We start from the raw sequence: 20,321 nt of genomic DNA, 5'->3' as shown, positions 1-20,321 counted from the left end.
TTTATAGTGAAGTCTTTCTTTCCCCAGGGAAGTTACCCCAGGGATGTTCTCTAAAGACCTATCATTATTTATGGGCTGCCTTCCCCACTGTAATCAATAGTCCTCTCAATCAATATTAACATTAAAGCTTTTTTAAAACTATCATCCCCAAGAAATACTGAATATTTTTCCTTCTATCTATTCTTGTGTGTTTTCCTCCCTCATTTTGCAATGTGCTTCCCATCTACCAATTAAAACCGTATTTCATCCTTCAGGTCCTGAATTACTGACCAACTCCTCCTTGAACTCTCCTGGATCATCCTAGTAGGACATGGGTTCTTATTCCTCCAAACTCATATAAAACATATTTTGTGCTACTGCGCTGCTGTTATCACACACCATATTATAGCAAAGCTCTTGGTGTCCCTGTAACCAGCCTCAGCTTGCTGAGGGCAGGGATGGTTTTAAACATATTAGTATATTGCACAGCAACTACAATTCTAAAACTTCTTTGACCCTACTAGAACTTCCGTTGTCTCTACCACCTTTTCACACTGCCCCTGTCTCTTACTTCTGTGGCTTATGATTCTCTGCTTAATTTGTATAATCATTTGGTCGTACGTACGTGCCCTCAGTTCCCTTCTTTTCTTTTCCTTTGGTTGCTGCAGACAGAACTCCATTCTTGGTCCAGACCACCTCTCTGCCTATTGCACATCTCCATATGAGTTCCGAAGGTAGCCTAAGAACAACACATAGCCATGCAAATCTCACTTCAATTCATGGCTCCCAATCTCAAGGGACCTTCATGTTACCCGTTAGCACTACTTCATTTCCTAGACCTGCAATATCCAGTGATAGCCATTGGCTGCACAAGGCCATTGAGCACTTGAATATGGCTAGTCTGAACTAAGATAGGGTTGAAAAGGTAAAATGCACACTGACTTTTAGAAACTTAACACCAGAAAAAAGAATGTAAAAGATCTCAATGTTTTTACACTGATACATGCTGAAATGATAATACTTTGAATATATTTGGTGAAATAAAATATATATCATTACAATTAATTTTACTAGTTTTATTTTACCCTTTTAAGGTGATTACTAGAAAGTCTGAAATTCCATACATGGCTTGCATTGTATTTCTATGGATAACGACATTCTAGAAAATTCACTAGACAATTCAATGCTGTGCTTGACAATTTACTGTCTCAGGAAGGTTGTTCCACACATTTTCACACTTGTCCCTTCTCCATTCTCCTCATTCGCAGGGGATGGCTTTGTTTACCATTGTATAGGGAAAATAAAAGCCTCAAGAACATGTTCATCTTCACCATATACCCTGAGATCAACTATATACCCTGAGTTCCTCCTTTGTTATAAGAAAGACATGTCCTACTGCTACCCAAAGCTCACTGACCACGTAGGGACTGGACCATGTTTCCTCTCAATTATTTGAGCTCTTCCCTCTTGCACTCATTCCTTTGCTTGCAGTATCAATTTTTGCTTCTGAATAGGAGCATTTCTATCGGCAGGCTATTATCTTATAATATCTCCCCCAATGTTTAAAAAAACAATTCCCCTAGCTACTACTTTATTTCTCTCCTCCCCGTATGAGCAAAATTCATTGCAATTGTCCCACTTAGTAGTCTACAGTTCTTTTGTTCCAATTTCCTTCTGAATCCACCCTACCAAAAATGTTCTTGTCACGACTCTCATAAATGTTTTCTTGGTTTAAATGAAGGCCTTTGGAGAATAGAAAACTATAAGATACTTCTTGCATACAAAGCACAGGACTGTGAGGATCAAGGTTTTCACATCTAAAAATTCCCTCCAACAGCCAAGCCAGCACCATTTCCCATTGTCCTTCATGCACCAGTGACTTCCCACTGATAAATTCAATGGTAAATTCTCAATCCTCATCTTACTTGATCTATCAACAGCTTTTGGCACAGCTGACTACTCCCTCTTGAGTCATTTTCTTATTTTGATTTTCAGATCAGCAGACTTTCATGGTTTTACTTCACTAAGTCACTCACAGAATTGTTTCTTATTTTTTTCCACATCGCCCATATCCATATTGACTTTTTAATTTTAGAGTTCTTCAGTCTTGGTCTTGGCCCTTTTTCTATATTATACTTAGTCCACAGTCATGTGATTTTAAATACCAGTGATTCACCAATGATACCAAGACATGTGTCTTTTACTCTAAACTCCAGATTCCTGTAGTCAAATCACCACCAGAGTACCTCTGCTTGAATGTTTGAAAGGCTTTTTCAATTCCAGAACAGAATTCTTGATCCTCAAATCTGCTTCTCCTCCATCTTCAAACTCTTATTGGGTGGTGGCTTAGATCCCTCCAGACATATAGGCAAAAAGATCATTGAAATAATCCCTGACTCTTCTTCTTTTTTTAAGATTTTATTTATTTATTCTCGAGAGACACACAGAGAGAGGCAGAGACACAGGTAGAGGCAGAAGCAGGCTCCCTGTGGGGAGCCCAATGTGGGACTTTTTCCCAGGACCTCAGGATCATGACCTGAGTCGAAGGCAGATGCTCAATCACTGAGCCACCCAGGTGTCTTCATCCTTAACTCTTCTATTACCCTCACATATAGCCACTCAATCAGCAAATCCTAATGGCTCAACCTTCAAAATATATCCCCAATCATATTACTTCTCACCACTTCCATAGCCATTACCCTAGTCCTATTCCCACCTGGAGTATTGCAGTACCTTCCTAAATGGTCACACCACTTTACTGCCCTCTCCTTAGTCTCTATCAGCCACAGTAATACAAATCGACTGATTACTCCTCTACTCTCAATCCACCAATGGCTTCCTGTTTTACTCAGAATAAAATTCAAATTGTCTCTGACCCATCTCCTACCACACTTCTACTCTAACAACATCAATCTCTCTGCTGTTCTCACCTCTTCAAACATAACTAGTTTTGTGTTTGATCTTTGTGTTACTCTTTCCTCTGCCTGAAAGACTCCTCTCTCATCTGCTTCAAGTAGGTCTCCTCTCCAGTGCCCCTCATTAAAGAGGCCCTCTCTCACCCTTATCAAACTTAGCATCCCTGTCACTGTCTTACCCCTTTTCCTTGCTCTGTTGTCTTCATAAGGACATCTTGTAATGGCAAATTTATGTGTTTATTGACTATTGTAGTGGATTGAATGGTGGCCCCCAAAGGGTATGTCCATGTCCTGATCAATAGAATATGTGAATATTACTGTATATCCCCAAAAGGTGAATATGATCTTAGATAGTAACAAAGGTGAGTACATTACAGATCATGAGATTAAATTTTTTCTGAGGTTATCTGAGTGGACCCTAAATGCCATGAGAAATGGCATTTTACTGAGTGATTTGATCCCTCCAGTGTTCTTGAAGTCTTATATCTTTCAGTAACTATCTAAACTCAAAGCAAAAAGTTAAAAGGACAATTTTAAGGCTTAAATTATTCAGAAAATTTTGGTTAAGTGTTGGGTTAAAAATAGTCATGTAGCTATTATTCAATAAATGCTCATTGTAACAATGATGGGGCCAGTCTAAGTCACCCTGAAGAGTAGTCCTTTGCTCCTCAGCTTTTCCTTACAGCCCTTTTCCTCTTCTCTTTTACCTGAAGTGCTACGTAAGTGTCTGTTTAAAAAGGCACATTTTAAACTTTATGATTGGGCTATCTTCTTCCATAGCTATATCATCATCATCATCATCATCATCATCATCAACAACAACAACAACAACAATAATCTTAATAAAAATTCCCACATTTTTGTGGCTCCAGCAATGTTTGGAGAGATTTGGGCATCTTGGAGTTAGGCTATAGTTGTTTGTTGTTTAAGACCATCTAGTGCCTTGAGCAGTATGTGATTCTTGGGTAAGGACAGGTTCTGGATGTCTCTTCAAAATGTTGAGAAAAAGTTGAGTCAGCTGATATTTTCTCTGTTGGCTTTCCTTGGATAATTCTAGACTCATGTTTCAGTGCTCCATAACAGTGGATTTCTGGATGGTGGAAACACATTTGTTTATGGAGTAAAAATAGGGCCATACTGGGAACTTCCTAAGCAGGGGTGGACAAACAATGACAAGATGGTACCTACACACCTTTTATTCCCTTAGATGGTCTCCTCACTGCCTTCTCTACTTCTCTGAAAGTTCCACGAGCTGCCTGATCAATCTCCTCCTACATCTTTTGACTGCATATCTCAGGCTGACATAGAAACTATCTTTAGGTTCCTTTGGCTGTGTTCCATTTTCTTTTGCTTCTTCAGAATCAGTTCTTTTCCCCCGTAGAAGTGCTCTCTCACTCTTCTAACTGGTATGGTTTCTTCCCAAAGTAGATTAATTTTCTTGGTTTAAATGAAGGCCTTTGGAGAGTAGAAAACTGTAAGATACTTCTTGCATACAAGGCACAGGACTGTGAGGATCAAGGTTTTCACATCTAAAAATTCCCTCCAACAGCCAGCACCATTTTCCATTGTCCTTCATGCTCCAGTGCCAGATACTTATGTAATAAATCTATCTGAGAGAAGTATAAATTCCTTGGACCCATGAGTTTCAAGACACATTTAATTCAGCAGAACTTCAAATAAGAAGTGTTCCATATAATCTGAGTAACCGCATCAAGGATCCCAGTATTCCGTTCTACAGCCAAAAAATTTACCACAGTCCTGGTTGCACTTAAATACACAGAAGAACCGAAGGTCTGGGCTGTTAGAGCCCTGGCATGTGTTCCCAGAGAGCTAACCTTTGTCCGAAGTGACTTGTTTACTGCTATGCTCAATATAAGTGATATTTAAAGCTGAGCCATAGTTTATAAGTTTCTCTTCTTCTAGACAAGCTCATATCTGAGCTTTGTCATAAGTCAAGAGACACTTTCAAGGTTGGCAGAAATTTTTCCATTACAGAAGTAACACTAATTGTTTCCTTTGCCTGGGTGAAGACTTTGATAATCATTATGGCTTCATTTTCCTTTTTCCTTAAAAAAGCATTAGGAAGCGTCTGTGGAGCATAGTGTCTGGTACAGAAGTAAATTCACAGTGATCCTAGAAACAAGTCACAGAAAACCATGTTGACTTAAGTTTGATTCAAAGAGAAAAAAAGAAGTTCTACAGAATCTGCTTCTGTTTCCTGCATGTGTCACTGTAGCTCTGAATGTAGCGTAAGAGTACAGGATATACTTGGAACGATCTGATGTGTGCATTTGTGTGTGTGTGTGTGTGACTGGGTTAGTGGGAAGGCAAGGAAGTACACTTGAGGCAAGTTAATCAAATGAATTTGGTTCCTTGCTGATTTGCATAAATGAAAAATACAGTGATTCTCATACATGAAGTGGTTCATGTCACCCTGATAGTTTGGGTGGTGCTGATGTGGTATGGTGTCAGAGAATTCCTTGGTGGTGTGGGGAACCCCTCCCCGCCAAACATACACACATATTGGAATTGGTGCTCAGAATTGTGTAATTTCTCTTGCACTTTTGCTTAATTAATTAAATTTAAATGGTTGCTATGTTCCCTATATTATTCTGTATTATGAAGTTCTGCATTCTATACAGCCACTTTAACAATACTTTCTGTTCTCAAAACCACATTTTTGAGTTTTTTTATAAAAAGGTATTTTTGCTATTTAGTAGTATCAGGAGCTATAAAGTCAATGGGGCCGGAATTACTGTTATGAAGTTGCATTGTTTTGCTCCTGTTCTCAAGGCCTGCTTCAACATTAAGTCACAAAACATTCATAAACTCACATGCAGCCTAAGTGGGCCTGTGGGCAGTTTATTTTAAATTTATTCAACTTGAGTCTAACTCTATGCAAAACATCATCTGTTCTAGTTGCAAACTGTAGCTGTTCCACTATTCCAAAATGTTTTGATGACTGAACCTGCTCAGTGAGTTGATCTGGTTAGTATGGGAATAACTAAAAAATAATTGACAACAAATCCAATCACGGTCAGTAAGAGTGTTTATGTATGTGTGTATGTGTAGTTTTCTAAATCAATATGCACATAATTTTTCTCATTTTCCTTTACTCATTTCAGTAGGCTAAAAAGAACTTTAAGTGGAGACATTTCTCTATTAGCAATGGGAAACCAATAAAAAAAGAAATTCCAGAGTGATGTCCAGTTCTAAGCAACGGTTACATATCTAACACGTTCCCAAATGAAATTTTTGAGCATTAATTATTACATCACATTTCCCCAAGGTCCCTTAGCTACAGGTTTTTAAACTGTTTATTACAAATAAAATGAGCTCCTGGGAAAATGAGAGGCCCCTAGCAAATCAGTATCACTAGTGAAGAAAAGAATTTGCCAAATAGCTCGGGTGTTTTTATATGTATCCAGGTAACTCTTTGTCTATGCATCTATTTATTTGTTAATCTTTTACTTTGAAATAATTATAGACCTATAGGTTATATTCATAGCTTACCCAGAGACTATAGATTCATAGGAAGCTGCAAAATAAAGCACCTGGGTTTTTGTGAACTCTTCACCCAACTTTCCCCTGCGATGCCATCTTACATGACTGTGGTACAACAGCAAAACTAGGAAACTGCCATTGGTACGATAGTGCTAAAAAGATTACAGAACGTACTCAGTTTATACATATACTCCTGTGTGTGTGTGTGTAGTTCTATGCAATTTGATTCTGTTATAAATTTCTGTCACCATCATCACAATCAAGATACAGAGCTGTTCCATCACTCTCTTGGGCTACCCTTTTATAGTTGAATCCACCCTCTCCACCCACCATATCTCTGTCCTCTGACAATCACTTATCTATTCTCCAACTCTATAATTTTGCCTCTCAAGAATCTTATAAAAATGGAATCATACAGTATGTCATCTTTTGAGATTGGCTTTTTATACTAAACATAATGTCCCTGAGACCCATCCAAACTGTTGCATGTACCAATAGTTTGTTCCTTTAAATTACTGAACAGCATTCCATTTGTATTTATTTTTAATATTGATTTTTGCCACAGTACATTCCAAAAATGGGATGTAAGGGGCTCGCTAAGATAGATGCAGTACAGCAAAATAAAAATATGCAAGGAGAAAATCAGAATCAGGAATAAAAAATTAATATGCTCATGGATTGGAAGAATTATTATCATTAAAATGTCCATATTGGCCAAAGCAATCTACAGATTCAATGTAGTCCCTAGAACAAATAATCCTAAAATCTGCAGGAAGCCATTAAAAAACTCAAATGGCCAAAGCAATCTTGAGAAAGAAACACAAAGCTGAAGGTATCAAAATCCCAGATTGTTATATAGAGATACAGAGATATAGAAATCAAAACAGTATGGTATTAGCACAGAAGTAGATAGATCAACAGAACACAATTGATACCTGAAAAATAAACCCATGCCTATATGGCCAATTAATATATGATAAAGGAGGCAAGAATATACAATGTGAAAAGACAGTCTTCTCAGTAAGTATCCAAAATATATAAAGAACATATACAACTAAAAAAAAAAAAAAAACCTGATTAAAAAGTGGGAAGAGAACCTGAATAGAGATACTTCCAGAGAAGACATCCAGATGGCCAACAGACACATGAAAAGATGTTCAACATCACTCATCATCAGAGAAATGCAAATTGAAACCACAATGAGATATCTCTTACAGCTATCAGAATGGCCAGTGTCCAAAAGATAAGAAATAACAAGTGTTGGCGAGAATGTGGAGAAAAGGGAACCCTCATGCACTATTGGTGGGAGTGTAAATTATTGCAAGCACTGTGGAAAACAGTATGGAGATTCCTCAAAGAATTAAAACTAGAAATACTATATGATCTAATAATTCCTCTACTGGGTATTTACTCAAAGAAAATGAAAACATGAATTCAAAAAGAAATACGTACCCCTGTGTTTATTGCAGGATTATTTATAAGAGCCAAGATATAGAAGAAACCCAAGTGTCTATTCATGGATGAATGGATAAAGAAAATGTGGTGTCTATGTATATACACAATGGGCTATTACTTGGCCATAAAAAAGAAGAAATCTTGCCATTTGTGACACCGTGGATGGCCCTAGAGAGTATTATGCTAAGTGAGGTAAGTTGATCAGAGAGAGACAAATACCAGATGCTTTCACTTAAATGTAAAATATAAAAAACAAAACAAATGAACATACGTACAAACAGACTCTCAAATACGAAGAGCAAAGTGGTGGTTGCCAGATGGAGGGGGGTGGGGGGATGGGTAAAATAGATAAAGGGCATTAAGAGGTACAACCTTCTAGTTATAAGCTATGAGAATGGAAAGAAGAGCATAGGAAATATAGTCAATAATACTGTAATAATTTTGAGCTGTGACAGACGGTGATCATACTTACGCTAGCATCATGGTGAACTTTGAATCATGCACAGAATTGTTAAATCAATACGCCGTACACCTGAAACTGTATGTCAATTATATTTCAGTAATAAACTTACAATTTTACAAGAAAATTAGTACGAAGGCAGGACTGCGTAAGGTAAGCACGCAAAATGCATGTAAACGGTTGCCAGACCATGTGGCTTTCAGCTTCCCGGCCGCCACTGCGGAGAAACAGCCGGTTATGCAGCTCATAGTCTAAAGATGCAGGCAAACAAGTTTCTCAGGGTCGGCTTGGCCACTCCCACTCCTCCAGCTGGAAGGAAGATTCTTTCCCAGGGAGTCCGTCAGGCGACTGTGGCCAGCAGACACTGAATTTAGAAATAAGTTAAGATTCCATCAAAGGATGCGTGTTAATAGCACAAGGAATTTTCTCGCACGATTCAAGAATCTGATCACCCAGCTTTCTCACTCCGCGACCTCAGGGCAGTAAGACTGCAGCTATTCTGTTCTGTGTTCAGAAAAAGCCCTCCGTGTGATTGGATGTGAACTGAAAAGCCGTTATGCTCTCCTCTGAAATCCAGGGTCATTTCCCTTCCCTGGAGGTGCAGAGGAGAGTCCCAAATCATGGTCTGGGTGCCCAGGGTGGATGGTTTCATGGGACCCAGAGAGGGTGTCCGCCACATTTACACACTGAGAGAGTTCACATAACCAGGGCTTCCAGCTTCTTTTGAGACACCGAGGTGGAAACACTGCCCATGCCTTCTGCCCTCCCCACCAACCCCCTCCCCGTCTCCTGCCTTTCAGGGTTGCTCCCTCCTTCCAAGAGGCGAGTGCTTTACATTTTCCCACGGTCAACCCTCAGCCTGCTTCTTTCATTTAATTTATGAGGTTGGCTCCAGAGCTTGCAACTTCTGGTCTAGACAGTGTTGAGTGTTCACCTTATGTTTCTGGGGCCGTGTTACGGGCACTGTAGGCCGTGGGCCCTTCCTTGGGCTGGCAGACTGGCCTTACCACGTCATGCAAGGGGTCTAGAGACCACAAGCCCGGGATTCTCATGAGACAGTCGACAGAGGTCAGTAACTGGGCGACTTTACATCAATGTTTATAGTAGAGTCTAGTTTGAAGCTGACTCAATCTTTTCCTTTATTAACAAAAAATATCTCCCGTTATTCACTTGTTATTCACGACGTGCCAGAAACTATGTGCATGGTTTTTAAAAAAATTGTATTTATTTGAGAAGAGATAGGGAGAGACAGAGAGAGCATGAGTGGGGAGGAGGCATGGGGTGGGGGGAGGGAGATGCAGACTTTCCCCTGAGCAGGGAGCCTGACATAGGGCTCGATCCCAGGATCCCGAGATCATGACCTGAGCCGAGGGCAGACACTTAACCGACTGAGCCACCCAGGTGCCCCGAAACTATGTGTATGTTATAAGCACCTCGTTTAGTTATCACTTAAAAGCCTGCAAAAATAGTATTACTATTCTCATTTTAAAGATGGGGAAACTGAGGCTCAGAGAGGTGTAGGAACTTGCCCAAAGTCCTGCTGAAAGCAGTGTTGACACTAAGATAGAAACCTTTTCCTGCCTGGTTCCAATGCTTATGGTCTTCCGACCATGTCATATTGTTTTGCTCATAATGATCCATGGTTAACTTTTCTCCCTCCTCACAAGAGGGCGTAGGAGAGATGACATGGCTTCTTCTGTCTCCCTGAAGTAAAGATAGAAGCCAGGAATCAAAGTAAGAAGTAGACAGTGCCAGGTGTCAGAAAACATGAGTTCTAGCTCTGACTCTAGGGCTGACTTGTAGAGTGACTGTTGATATGTTCCCATAGCTTTTGGCTTTTCAATCTTGTCTGCACAAGGGGATGATAATCACTCCATTTCATTTTATTTTTTTAAGATTTTATTTATTTATTAATGAGAGACACACACACACACACAGAGGTGCAGAGACACAGGCAGAGGGAGAGGCAGGCTCCATGCAGGGAGTCCCATGTGGGACTCGATCCCGGGTCTCCAGGATCACGCCTTGGGCTGAAGGTGGTGCTAAACTGTTGAGCTACCCAGGCTGCCCTAATCACTCCATTTTAGATCCCACTGACACCAAGCATGGATTAGCTGGGATGAGTAGGACCAAAGGCCTTTGAAAAGCCAGCTGTGATTTATTTATATATGTGAGGTATGATTATTCATTATTATTAGTTTGTTGTAATTACAACAACAACCTAATTTGTGGGAATATACATCGTATCAATAAATATTCATTTACTAAATATCACATAATTTACATGAATAAATTAAAACCGAATTCAGTCGCCATATTCATTCTCTCAAAAATATTAGCGGATGATTGGATGGTTGGATGGATGGATCCAATGGATGGGGGGATGGATGGAGAATCTGGGTTGCTCAGTGTTCCATCAACGTCAGGCCTAGCTTTTTTTTTTTTCTTTTTTTTTAGGCCTAGCTTTTTCTAGGCTGAGTCTAAATTGGGTTGTAGAGGAGACCGAAGGACTCTTGGAGTCAAAAGTGTTTGAAAACACTTTCTTGTTTTCAAAATTAATTCTTAAATGAAAGAGCTTTGTAAAATCCATATAATGCTCCTATCTGGAAATTCTGCTAAGTTGGTAAATCCTGGGTGACAAAAATGACTGCCATCACAATCCTCATCAAAATCGTTAGAGTGAAAGTGTTTTCTTTTCTTGGGCTGGTAGAATGAATTTCCACATGTGGACCACTCTCCCAAAACCCATATGACACATATCATGAACTAAATATTTCCAAGTGTGGCTCTGTCATTTTAAGTGATTTCCCACGTTTTCACTTCACAAGAGACCTCTTAAAATATTATAGTGGTGACAATGACCTTGCTCAAATAGATGCAGAGCCAGCCTTTTACATTTCTAATGCTTTTTTCTGGAGTTTAAATTCAATGGTAAAATACTGCCTGTTTGATCTTACCAGGTGTGGCTGGTAATACTTTGCTAATTTAAAAGCTTTCCATGTTGAGGCTCTATTCAATTTAAAAATACATATTGCTTAAAATGCCATTTTTGTGTTTGTGTTATTCTAGCCATGGAATATAAAAGCTCAGGCTCTTAAGTCGGTATTTCAAAGATCAAAATATGGCATTTGCAATTTCACTGTAAAATAGGTAAGAATGCCTTTATAGACAGAAATACCTTGGAGAAAATGTATTTCAACCTAATCAGAGGGAAATTTGGTGTAATTTATATAAAGTAAGTATATCATGGAAAATAAATGGAACTTACATAAAATAATGTGTATTATCTCATAAGATGGCTGAGCCATAAAACGTAGCACTTGTTTATTTTACCAAAATTCCAGAATCACCACTTTAATATTTAAATTAAAGATTACTATTATTTACCTTAAAATGTTTATATATTGGATATAAAAAATTTCCAAAGAAATTACAGAGACATTTTAGTCATTTAAAGAAAGAATATTTAAACTCTTACTTATCCTTCTTCCTGAGGTTAACAACATTTTTGGTAAAACCCAGATGCATAAATTTAAGTGTGTATTTTACCTGACCCAGCTATCACATCATCATACTGAAGAGTTCTGATATCTGTAGATGACTCAGGGAAAAGGAGAATAATTTACATCATTTTTATCTTTTCAGAGAATTTGCATATTAAACTTAGAACAGAAGTTTTCATTTTAGACATATTGTTTTTCCATTCATTCTATAGCTTCTATTACATTCCTATCCAGCTTTTCCTCATTACTCTAAATATCTAGATTTATCGACAAAGTAGATTTATGCACATAAAACTAAATATAACTGTTCAGATGTGTCAACAAGTTGCACTCTGAACCCCAACTGTGGTTGATTGAGAGGCATCTTTTACTCAGTAGACTGAAATTTATGCCTTTCTACTGATGTGACTTATGGTTTGGTCTGTGCTAGGCCTCAGGACCTTCATAACTGTCTTTCTTATGATTATTCAGGAGTAAGCTGTTGCTTTTGCATGGTCTTTCTTGCCCTTTACCCTACATCTCTATGTATGGACTAAAACTCATTTTTGAAACATTAACCACACACACGCGTGCACCCCCCCGCCCCCAAATGGATTCGGCAAACGGAGCATAGCATCAGCTGCCATGGGGGCTGGAAGGATGTCAGACTCCATCCACCCCACAATTTCAACAAGACTTTCTCAGAACGATAAATGGGCTAAGCCCACAGGGGTGCCTCAGATCTGGTTTCCAGAGCCCATCCCCGTGCCATTCTCCACATTATCAGGTTGGCTTCACGGTTATTTCTTTACATCACTTTTCAAATAGCATTTCTAGTGAAAACAGGATTCTGCTACTGAAAAAAAAAAGGGACAGAATAAATACTGTAAATTAATAAAACCCAAACCACTGACAAACACCAGCTTTCTTTGTCTTACAGATTTTTGAACCCAAGCCTAGGGAATTTAGGTGACTTTTCAGAGAGGACGGAGACGGATCCAGCTCTTGTGAGCCCCAATCCAGCCTTCCCTCTGGTAGACCCTATAACCCAAGCCCGTCAGGCTGTCAAGGTGGCTAGTCTCTCCTCACTCAGCGCAGCTTCCTGGCCCCAAGCTGGTGGTGGAAAAGCTGGCCACGGGCAGAAGGGAGCATTAATGTTAACCCCGTCGGATGAGTCCATTTTCTCCCTGGGCCTGACCACAGGGGTCTTTGCTGGGAAATTTTGGTAGATGAGCAGATTTCCCTCTCAGAAACGCCAACCATTACAATCCTTTCTGGGACAGAAGTTTCCGAACAATTATTAGCATTTCTGTTAAACAGGAGTCCTATGTAAAGGCCAGAACTCATGGGGCTCGCCCAGCATAGCCACGCGTCCACGGAGGCCTGCGGACTCAACGCGCGAAGCCTGATGTAGGGTCCACTTCCCCTCGGTGTTCCTCCTCCGTGCACATCTCTGGTTACTTCTTCTAGCTGCTGTCTCTGGGTCCTTAACATTCAGTTTCTGCCTTCACTCCTCCCATCTGCCTCTCCTCTTTCTGTTCAGATGCCTCCGATAAAGGACCAAAAGCAGGGACTTAGTCTACTACGATAGTGGCAACAAGTTTCTGGGGCCTTGACAAAAAAGAACAGAGCACCCCCTGGCAGGTGCTTCCAGCTGCCACACATCTATGCACACACACACACACATACTCACACTCACACACCTTCCTGTATGAAACCACCAGGAAGTCCATGTCTATCACGGGTACCACAAGTTATCCTAAAAATGTTCAGATCCATTTTCAAAGTCATACTACTTTAAAAATTCATTTTCTCAGGTCCAGTCATTAAAAAGAAAACATCTTGATTTAAGTTCTTTGGACTTCCACTGGGCTTTAAAGATTTAAAATTTGGGGGGTGTTTAATATACATTTTGCCTTACCTCTACATAAACTAAAAAATTCACGACAGTTGAGTCCCCCAAGCTCCCTTCAAACACGTATAAATTGCTGAGATATGGGGGAATGATGGATGACCATGAAAGGGCCAGGTGTGGGCAGCACGCAAGCAAACACCTTCCCTTCCTATAGCACTTGGCACTAGAAGGAGTTCTTTGCGGCCTTTCCCTCACGTAGTGATGTCCAGATGCCAGTCATGGCCTGGGGCCAGTTGTTGACACGGTCTTCAACTTCCAGTAGTGAAACGAGAAGGATCAGGAAAATAGATTGAGTGGTCTCATATAGTTAAATGTATTCGGTGAGAGGCTCCGTCTTTCGTTTTGAGATTTTTTATGCTTGCTTTTCTTGCCTTTCTCTTTCGGTATTAAAGTGTTCATTTCTTAATAAAAAGTGAGGGTTATAGATGATAGAAATATTCAGTTTTGTTTAAATGACCTTTCTTTACAAAATTAAAAGATGGAAACTCGGTATTGGTTTTAAAACCAATTTTAAATCCCCATGAAATTTAGTCTGGAAAATATTGCTCTAAGTCTGGGTCAAATCCCCAGACCAGGAGTGAATGCCTACAACCACTGAAATTCTTAAGAGAATTTTTTTTAAGGAGAACTTCTATTTCAGAAAGTATAGAGAAGGAGGATCGAGAAGGACCCATTACCCTACTCTACTCCCTCTTCCCAACATCCATAGAAGTGTAGGTCTTCTTGAAATGTGAAATAGAAAATGGGTAGGATTAGAAAAAAAAATGCTGCTCCAAAACATTATGAGAAAGTTGTCTCCATTGTTGATGTGTTTCTTGTGTTGGCTGGCTCGAAGGATCACAAAGTGTGACACTGTCACAAACAGTCCCCAACGTGTTTATTTTCTCCTGACAAATACTATAAATTTTCTTCTTGTAGTGAACAAACATTGTTTATGCAGCTGTGCTTTCTTAAGTGAAAACTGACTTTCTACCCAATATATCTTTGTTTTAAAGACACTTAAAGAGAGCTCTCTCCTGGCATTTGGGGAGGACTTTTCAAGTAAGACCACCTAATTAGGAACAATCACTGTGCATTAGATCCACCAGAAAGAAAGAAAGAAAAAAAAACTTGGCCTCGTTAAGTGTTTCCATCTTGGGTTACAGACCTCATCTAAAGCGGCTTCTCCCTCGGCCCGCGTAGTCTTTGCTGTGGGGACTGAAGGTAAGAGCCAGTGCTGGCTGGCCGGCTGAGATCTAGAACAAACCCACAGGAAATCTCGGCCCCTCTCCTCTGAGACCGGCTGAGATTATTTTACTTCATTTAACTAACCAGATGATAGGTTGACTGATGGGGTCATTATGTCCAGTGCAAGCAATTTTAGAATGAAAATTATGCAACAGGATAGACCGCAGCTCAATTTTTATCACCCCAAATGCATGCTGTGTTCCTAATGTGATTGCCTTTGGGCCAAAACTGAAAGAAATGTTCAGTCTCAAGGTGCCTATATTTTCTGAAATAGATTGAGTGAAACCTCTGTCTCTCTCTCTCTTTTTTATTCAACATGCAAGTGAATTTCTTAGGTTTTACTTTTAAAATATTGGATACAAGATAAAAACTGCAGTGATTAATATTTCCTTCGGGGCCAGCAGTTGGCAAGGAAAAGTCACCAAGTTTTATCTGTCCGTCAAGTCGTTACTATCATTTTCATGCTTGGGTCAGTCAGTCGAGTAAGGGGGGAAGCTTCCTGACATGCAGAATTGCCTGGGAAACTGGAAATTGATTTTTTTTTTTTTAATGTCCTCACAGAAAGGACATTTTGCTTAAGTGCCTCCTAATTGCAAATGCACCTCCAGATACCGTAGTAGTTTCTCTTTGTGGCTTTTGTATTTCCCTTGTTGTTCCTATTGACTTTTCTTTTCTTTCTTTATTTTTTGTTTTGAAATGAAGAAAGAATTTGAATTTTATGATTTGATAGAAAAGCTCAGTTTGCAAAGAATATCAGCAATTTCTCATTTGAATACCTCATGCTATTCCCAGTTGCTAGAGCTTAACCTTTGACTCCTAAACCCAATTTGTAAATCAGTCACTCCTATCCATCCCAAATTGCCTCCTTTTCCTGGAGTTTTTATCTTTTGTCATCCCTACCTACTCACTAGCAAGACCTTGTAGCCGGGGGCTTGCCTTTCCACTTCTTCACTCTGCACACGGATAGTGGGTGTCTACTATGTGCCAGACACTGCTCTTGGTACCGGAGATACAGTTGCGTACAAGCCGAGGTGCATCCCTGTTCTAATACCAATCACGTTCACGTTACAATTCCTCTGGAAATATTCTCACCTTTCATGGACGCCCCCCAACCTCATATAAATGTATATATTTAAATATAAAATGATTCTATCACAGAAATACTAAATTAAGGAGGAAAAAAATCTACATAAATCTAGCACAAAAACATTTAGTACATTAGGATCTCTCTGCATTGACCAAAAACCAACCAACCAAAGGAGCAAAAAACAAAACAAGTCAAAAAACCAATTTCTTGGAATATCATCCGAGAACTTCTAATTTTAATATACAGAGTGAAGTGAGCATTTTCTCATTCGTGTCTCAGAAAAACCACCCAAAAAGCATAAAGGAAAGCAAGAAAAAACAGTAACGCAAACCTATCCTTTATAAATCTAGGAAACAACAGAGACCCCCCAAAACAAAAATGACTTGCAAAATCAGTGAAGGTCGAACAGAAACATAGCAAGCTCCCCAGTGAGGGTGTCCGTGGAAGCCGAGCACAGAAAACGCTGTAAGAGTTTGTAAGGGACACACACTGAAATGTAAACCCAGCTTTTTACAACAGGGGCCAGCAAACTTTCTCTTAAACAGCCAAATAGTAAATATTTTAGGCTTTGTAGACATATGGTCTCTGTCTCAACTACTCAACTCTGCCACTGTGGAGCTCAGACAGCCATGGACAGTATGTGAACACACGGGCATGGCCAAGTTTCAACAAAACTTTATAAAAATGGGCAGCTGGCTTGAGGGATGCTGTTTGCTGATCCTTGTTTTATAGTAATAAAAGTATATCAGCTAGAGTGAGAGCTCCTTTGGTCTGGATCTCAAGGAGGTGAGGTGTCTAGAAAAAAGGAGAAGAGATGGAGCTGCATGAAAAGTTGTACAAAAAGCCATCCTTGCTGAAAGCCATCTACTGGTGTGCCAGCATGGAGGAAAGTGGCTTTGCTTTATAAATGCTCCAAATCTGCTGGTATCAATTGGCTGGACAAAGTGAAAGTCTAAAATAACCCACTTTTTCATAAGAAAAACTTGCTGGTTGGAACATGGGCCACACCTCTCTCTCTCACAGAAGACTTTTGAAAATAGCTGATTCAGAAAAACTTGCTTTCTTCCAATGTGGTTAATCAAAAAGGAATCAACTCAGGATCTATAAAAAGATACTAAGAGAAGGGGGGTGGGAAGCAGGAAGAAAAAAGGAAAACTAAATGAGGCTCAAGAAATACTAATGAGAGAGATGAAAATTGTGACCAAATATACTCCTGATTATTTAAAACCAAGTGAGCAATCACCTATGTGCAATTTCATGGGAAACAACAACAAAGCAGCAGAAGTGGACTATACATGCAGCGCCAGAATTAAGGGAAGATAGGAGAAATATCTCAGGATGCAGGTCGAGTGCAGCTTGGAAGCTGCACAAAGGTTGGTCACTGATGAAAGCATAGCTAGGGATGGGGAAGACAGGACCAGAAAAAAAGGAGTACAAAGAATCAACACATAAGAAGTTAAAGGGATGATGTGATGGATATGGAATATGGTTTCAAAATAAATTAAATCTATACATAATCGATGTCCCTAAAGAAGAAAACCAAAATAATAGACACCATTCTAAGGAGTAATACACAAAAATAATCAATACAAAACATTATTAAACAAGACCCAGTAGCACATTAGAAAACTAACACACCATGACCAAGTGTGATTTATTCCAGGGAGGCAAGGATAGTTCAATATTAGAAAACCTATTAATTTGTTTTCACCATACTGAGATTAAAAGTTAGCTTCTAAGATACCAAGAGGCATTTGATACAAAACCCAACATCTTTCTTCTTTTTTTAAAAAAACTACCAGTAAAATGGCAGTTGATACTTCCTTAACATAATTAAATACATTTATCTCAAGCCAAAGCCTAGTATCATGTTAAGTGAGAAACCTCAGAACTATTCATATTAAACTCGGGAACAGGACAAGGATGTTTCCTATCACAACTACTAGTAAACACTAACCTAGAGATTCTGGCCAATTCAATTACATAAAAGAAAGAAAGAAAATGTATACAATTTAGAAAAGAAAGAGACAAATCATACTTGTTTGTAGATTATAAGATTTAGTATTGAATTACAATAGAAAGCAACCCCACTGAAAAATATTAACAAAAAATAGTGGAATGTAGTTAGGCCCCTGATTACAAAATTAATAGATAAAATCATCATCCTTCATATGTTAAAATAAAATAAGTATTAATAGAATAAAAACTTTCCTTTTAATAGCCATATGACTAGAAAATATTTAGAAATAAGTTTATAGGATGTGGAAGATCTATATGAAGAAACTTTCACCGTGCTATTCATGAACACAAAAAAGCTCTAGCCTGAATGTAAAGACATACAAAATTCTTGGCAAGGGAAACTCAATATCTTGCAGCTTTCATCTCTCTCCAAATTAATGTAAACATTTAATACAGTTACTATAACAATGGAATTTGAAATCTACATATGACTCTAAAGTTCATATAGGAAAATAAACAAGCAAGAATAACCAGGAAAATTCAGAAAAAAAAAAAAGAGAGAAGATATGTAGTACTAGTCCTACCAGATGCTAACATATAAAGGATATGATAAGTGTGGCATTTCACTTATTCTGATTCAGTTATTCTGCTGGATTGTCTTCTGTACAAAAGTAATATTGGATTATAACTTCACACCTTGCATCAAAATAATTTTCTGATGAATCAAAGATTTCTGTGTAAATAATAAAAATATTATTAAAATTATTATTGATTAAAATTATTAAAAGTGCTAGGACACTCCATGAGAAAGTTTTTACAAAAGTACTACAGTGGAGGAAATCTTTCGAAGTGTATCACAAAACTCAGAAGCCATATCAAACAAGACTGATAAATCTGACAACTTTGAAAGTAGAACTCGGCAAAACTTTGCAACTCCTAATTAGCACTTTCCAATCGAGATACAACACAGAATACCTTTGTGATTTTAAGTTTTCTAGTAGTTATGTCAAAAAAGTAAAAAGAAATGGGTGAAAGTAATTTTCATAGTTTATTACATTTAACTTGACTTTTCCAAAGTATTTTCATTCAATAGTCTATAATAAAATATTATAAATGAGATAATTTCTAATCTTTTTATTTTTATACTGATATATCTGATGTGTATTTTATAACCTATTGTACTTCGTAGTCAATGAGCCACATCAGGGGCTCAAGAGTCACATGTAGCTCTTGGCTATCATATTTGTCAGCATCGCAGTGAGTTAATTTCCTCCACATAGAAAATCTTTTTTTTTTCTTTTTTTTCCACATAGAAAATCTTAACATAGAAAGACATCTCAGGGCGTCTGGGGGGCTCAGGGGTTGAGCCTCTGCCTTGGGTTCTGGGATCCAGTCTGGCATCGGACTCCCCACAGGGAGCCAAGCCTGCTTCTCCCTCTGCCTGTGTCTCTGCCTCCCTCTGTGTGTCTCTCATGAATAAATAAATAAAACCTTAAAAAAAAATTCTCATAAATCTGTAAGAAAAAGTCTAACAACTTAATTTTTAAAAGGACGGAACACTATTAATTCACTAAAAATGAGAGAATTTCAAGTTAAAATACTGTTAGAAAATAATAGTCCACGGCCCCTGGCTGGCTCAGTAAAGCGTGTGACTTACTTGATCTCAGGGTTGTAAGATCGAGCCTCATGTTGGGTGTAGAGATCACTTAAAAAAAAAAAAAAAGAATAATATTCCATTTCGTCTCAGATTGGCAAAGATCAATAAATTTTGTAACATGCTGGGTCCATGAGGAAGAGGAGAATCAGCCATGTTGCACGTTGTTACAGGTTGACGGTAAGAGGGTAAGTCGGTGCAATTTCAGTGGAGGGAGGTTTGACCATAGGTATCGAAATGACCAGTGCATGTACCTTTGGCCTATCGACTCCAATTCCAGGATCTTTTCCTACAGATGGACTTGCAAATGTGACAAGATATTTATGTACCAATGATTTATTGAGATATTGTTTATAAATGTAAAAAATTTCAAAACTGCCTGGACGTTTATCAGTAGAGTACAGGTTAAACACATCATGGAATATTATAAATGAAACACTATGCTGTCAAAACTAAGAAGGAAGTGTTTCCTGGAATCACATGGGAGCCATTCCAGCTGTACGCTTACGTGGTCGGGAGTCCCGCGTCGGGCTCCCTGCGTGGAGCCTGCTTCTCCCTCTGCCTGTGGCTCTGCCTCTCTCTCTGTGTCTCTCACGAACAAATAAATAAAATCTTTTTTTCTTTTTTTTAAAAAAGGTAACTCACCTTTTTTTTTTAAGCACTTAAAAAAAGATTTTATTTATT

The 20,321-nt window shown here is 38.7% G+C and overlaps 1 protein-coding gene and 1 long non-coding RNA gene across 2 annotated transcripts in view; both read right to left on the bottom strand.

Moving 5' to 3' along the window:
- RNASEH2B (ribonuclease H2 subunit B) overlaps nt 1–20,321 on the bottom strand; it is a 160,850-nt gene that overhangs the window by 140,167 nt on the left and 362 nt on the right. The window lies entirely within an intron of this gene.
- LOC144288114 (uncharacterized) lies at nt 1,041–20,035 on the bottom strand. The gene is made up of 2 exons (XR_013356113.1): nt 19,641–20,035; nt 1,041–5,027 (listed from the first exon to the last, which is right to left on the bottom strand). It is a non-coding gene; the product is annotated as an uncharacterized LOC144288114 (long non-coding RNA).

Source organism: Canis aureus, chromosome 17, assembly GCF_053574225.1.
Source record: "Canis aureus isolate CA01 chromosome 17, VMU_Caureus_v.1.0, whole genome shotgun sequence".
In the NCBI taxonomy this organism is placed as follows: domain Eukaryota; kingdom Metazoa; phylum Chordata; class Mammalia; order Carnivora; family Canidae; genus Canis; species Canis aureus.
Note: the sequence above shows the minus strand (reverse complement) of the source record. Positions and strands in the feature narration are given on the sequence as shown.